General features: G+C 44.7%; 1 protein-coding gene across 5 annotated transcripts in view; it reads left to right on the top strand.

Moving 5' to 3' along the window:
- The first annotated feature begins 175 nt into the window (after positions 1–175).
- DCUN1D3 (defective in cullin neddylation 1 domain containing 3) overlaps positions 176–4618 on the top strand; it is a 33378-nt gene continuing 28935 nt past the window's right edge. For 2 of the 5 annotated variants that reach the window (XM_032606317.1, XM_032606316.1), the window contains exon 1: positions 176–344. The gene's annotated coding sequence lies outside the window, so the exon portion shown is untranslated. Of the gene's footprint in view, positions 345–486; positions 664–4618 lie in introns of those variants that run through there. The other 3 variants (XM_032606320.1, XM_032606318.1, XM_032606319.1) reach the window with 2 other exon arrangements.

Here is a 4618-nt window from a genome sequence, read left to right as displayed (position 1 = left end):
TCGTACGTCTTTGCGTACGTCGTGACGCAAACTGCCACTCTTTCCCTACCCGCCCCCCTCCTATTCCGCGTCCTGGAGCGGGCGGCTTGCGGGGTTACCGGAAGTGATGATGCAGGAGGCGATGGAGAGGGCGGGGCTTCGGGGCGGCCCCCGCCGGTGGGCCGCAGATGAAGAGGAGGCGGCGGCAGTGGTGGAAGAAGAGGCGGCGGCGGCGGGGGCGGCGGCGGCGGCGGCGGCGGGGGTAGGGAGCCTGGAAACGCGAGCGGGGATGGTAGGTGTTTTGGACCCGCCGGGCCGCCGTCGTTTCCAGAAAGGGTTTGACTGGAGGAACCTCTGGAGCAGCTGTGAGTTTGAGGCGGGGGGGTTGAGGAAAAGGGGAGGCATTGGGAAATGAAGGGGCGGGGGTTGGGTACCTTCGAGAAAGGGGGGGGTGGTGGAAGGGGAGGAGTGGAAATCGGCGCCTTGTCTGGACTGGTCCCGCTGGAAGAGAGGAGGCTGTGAGGGGAGCCTGTGGCGTGTCAGCCGCAGGGCTCAGAAAACTTACCTACTGTCCCTCCTCCCTACCGCCAGCACCCCTCAATCCAGGGCCTGGGGTTCTGGGGGCCTGAGCTGCCCTGAAGGGAGTGCAGACTCTGGTCCTCTGCCCCTTGTAAGCGCCGTGAGGTAGGAGCCCAAGCGAGAGGTGGTGGGTGAATCTCCAGCTCCCTCCGCCCTCATTTCCCTCCCCACCCCCATCTTTCTCTTTAATCATTAACAGCCCTGGAATTAAGGGGCTCAGACCTGGAGGCCTTCCTATGCACCTTTGCTATAAACGATAACCATCTGTGCCTGAGGTAATGGGGCTGGAAGCTTTGCCTGTATCCTGTATAGGAAGTGGGACAGGGTGACAAATGTATTGTGTTTTTCCGTTACCCCCTCACCCCCCATCCTCTCCCTTGCATACCCCTCCTTTCCACTTTAGTTCTCCGTGGCTAGGTGGTAATCGTGGTGGGTTTTGTTGTTGTTTGTTTTTTTTCTTTATTGCACTTGGTATCTTGGTTACCTCTTTTGAATTTGGTGTTCCACCTCCATCCCAGATCTTAACTGCAAGCTTTGTAATACTTCAGTTACAAGCTGTGTGTCTTTGGGAGTTGCTCTCAATGCCTGGTCGCTCCCGATTAAGATGAGCGTTTTCTTCTATGAATACTGGAATTCCAAAGCCCTTGCAAGGATTCCTAAATGGCATCATAGCCTAGGAATCAAGGTCTCTTGCTCTAAATACTTTGTGTGTGAGGAATTTAAATGTTGTCAACTCTTTCCAAAGTGATTTGATGTTAGGCTAATTCTGGATTTCTGTGTTTCTCTCCATCCACACTTCATGATGCACTTCGGAGAACAGAAAACCCCATATTACTTTTTTGTTTCTCCAATTGGACAATAGCTCTTTTATCTTCTCCATTTGCGTGTCTGGCACACAAGTCTTCAGTGAACACATTTGGCTTGTGCTGATTCCCATCTTATTTATTTAGCTTATTCTTTGTGTATAGGTGGTCTTAAACGAGACAATGTGATTTGCTTAGTTTTGTTTTAAGAAAGAATACAAACCAGTAACGGCTATGCAAAAATTATTTGAGAAAAAAAATTATTTGAAGAAAGCAAAGAATGATTGGAAAAGAAGGTCTCCTTGTTGATGTTCTGTTGGTTTAAGGAAAAAAAAAAAAGTAGTGCTACTTTAGCCTCTTGTAGAGATTTCAGAGTGAAGTGTAATGATTCCTAGTTTGGTGTTGATATTTTCTTTGGAAATCCTCTGTTGAGTCTGGCACTGTGTTTTCTAAAGAACTTTAAGAGATGGTGCCCAAATTTTAGGGATCCTTTGAATAGAAAGTGTCCGTAAATCCTGTTCCTCTGTAACTGAGTTTATGTGCGTATTGCTAAAAGAATTATCACAACGGGTTCCATCCTACTCATCAGGGCTTTCAAGCCTGATAAAACAGGATATTTAATGCTTTGATTGTACAAGTAACAGCATGTTTAGATGTTTCACAGAAATGCAACAAAAGAAAAAAATGACTACTGTTCTCACCTTAGCTGATTGGGAATCATTGAATAAAAAGTCCAAAATTCATTCATTCATTCAACAAACATTTATTGACCAGCTACTAATTGCTAGCCAGTATTTCTGGGCAGTGGGCATACAAAGGTGAACATAGCAGTAAGGTCCACGCTCTCATGGAGCTTACCTCGGACTGTGGGGTGAGGACAGATAAATAAGCAAATCGGACTTTGATAAGTGCTGAAGAAAATAAGAGTGTTGTGATAGAAAGTGTCTGACTGGGATTCGGTCTAGACCTTTCTGAGGAGGTGACACGTAAGCTGAGCTTTAAATAAAAAGGAGCCAGCCATGCAAAGATATGGGAGGAGCCTTCCAGGTTTAGGGACTAGCTAGTGCAGAAACTGGGCTAGAGTGAGTTTGGCAAGTTCCAGGGAGTAGGGAGAAAGGGGAGGTGGAGGAGGTTAGGGAGTAGGGAGGCAGTAATAGCAGAGTCTAGTGAGCAAAGAGGAGAGTGAGAAGAGTCTAGGTCAGAGAGGTGGAGGCCAGGCTCAGAATAGGTAGGCAAAATAAGAGGAAGAAGGAGAAGGAAATAGAAAATCATGTTCCTTTTTAATTCTGTTGCCTTTCCTAGAGTCTCACCACACGCTACTTTGAGGGTACTCTTGGACTGTTATAGGAAAAAAAAAGTCACCCTGCTGAGAGTGGGAGAGGAGGAGGCAATGGTCATCTGGGTCTTTTCTGGCAGATGAATCTCAAGCCATGTGTTAAGAATTCAGCAGAATGTTCAACTGAGAGATTGCCTTTTTCCTTACAGGATTTTGCCTTATACACTTTTAAAAATTGCATAATGAGTACCCCAAATGTGTTCTAGTATATGAATCCTCCTTTGCTTCCAGCTGTGAATTTGGGGCTGAAGTTTGGGGCAAGTGATAATAATATGCCCCTGTTGGTCTACAAAGATGACCATTAGGATCTAAGTTTGAAGTTATTTTTTGTAGGGAGGCGGGTTTTATGTTGCAATATTTCCACGCTTCTCTGATCCACCTGATGACTAATAACACTCAGCTGAGGTGTAGGTTGGTGCTAAAAGTTTACATTTATCCAATGTAATCCACACTCAGTGGATTACATTAGATAAATGACCATTGTGGGCATAATCCCACTCTGTGGACATCTTTGGGCTGGCATGTAACCAAGTGATGTAACCTACTTTTGCCTTCTGTTGGGGCCATTCATCTCCAGCAGTCAGCTGCTTTTCAGCCTCACCTTGACCAGATTGTCCACTTGAGAGGCCCAATCAGGACTCCTTTTTGATTTGGCCCTCTTGAGCCATGACACAGTGGGCCAACAGAAAGAATATGCTGTTTTCTTCTTTTGAACACCACAACAGTGACTAGTGTGTTCTTTGAGTGAATTGGCCCTTTGAGCCAGGCAGTTGAGAGACTTAAAATATTGCTGAGGCTATTTGTAGTAAAGTTAGTATCAGAAATGCTAAGTAAAACCTTTTAGTGTTTGGGAAAAATGAATCAGAAATTTTGGACTTGTCACCTATTTTAGGTTCTAGTAATTTACTAGCATGGGTAGATAGATTATCAAAAATAACTTGAATAGTTTCCTGGGCAGTCCTGGGGTAATGAAGGGGATGGAGTTGAGCCTGTACTGACTAACTGAATCCCAACTTGAGTGCAAATAGGAAGTCTTTTAGTTAGCAAGCAAGTGAACAGCTAGGACCAGGCAAACAATAGACTCCACCCTTTATACTGCAGAGTAACTGTAAGAAACTGAGAATTGAAAATATATATATATATAATATATATATGGTTTTGGCCTAGGTTGAAGAATTTTGGCCTCTGTATCCTAATGCTGGATTTTAAATGCTGTTATTAAGCTGTCCACTGTTCATCTTCATTTTAACAGTTATTATAACTCACATATGAAACTATCCTGTAGGCTGAAATTTCATCAGCCAGTTTGGAGACTGGTGGCTCTTTTCTAATTTGTGAAAGGGGCGGATGGGCAGGAGGGGACTTGAATATAGGGAGAAGCCATCGACTCCTACATTGGCCACTAATTGTGTTTGGGGAAAGAATCCACAAATCTAAATGAATTTAGATTCTCAGAGCTGAACTGGCCTTTTATTTATTTATTTAATTTTAAAAATATTCATCTATTTATTTGGTTGCACCAGATGGGCTCCTTTGTTATGGCACGCGGGCTCCTTCGTTGCAGCATGCGAGCTCTTAGTTGTCGCACACATGTGAGATCTAGTTCCCTAATCAGGGAATTGAACCCGGGCCCCCTGCATTGGGAGCATGGCATCTTAACCACTGCGCCACCAGGGAAGTCCCCTGAACTGGCCTTTTAATCTAGGGTACTAGTGGATTTGTTTCTCAAACTCCCAGGGCTTTTGGACAAACTCTTCTTAAAGAAGAGTTGATTCCACTTACTTTTGGAGTTGTGGGTGTTATGCATTGCATTAGATGACTTAAAATTAATCTTATTTTGCTACTGTTTTGATATCTTTACGGTAAGGACAGTTAATTGTACACTGGCTGCCAGTTGTTTTAAGATGAAGATGTGGTAACT

The sequence above is a fragment of the Phocoena sinus genome, chromosome 15 (genome assembly GCF_008692025.1).
Source record: "Phocoena sinus isolate mPhoSin1 chromosome 15, mPhoSin1.pri, whole genome shotgun sequence".
Lineage (NCBI taxonomy): Eukaryota > Metazoa > Chordata > Mammalia > Artiodactyla > Phocoenidae > Phocoena > Phocoena sinus.
This window is presented reverse-complemented; position numbering and strand designations above follow the sequence as displayed.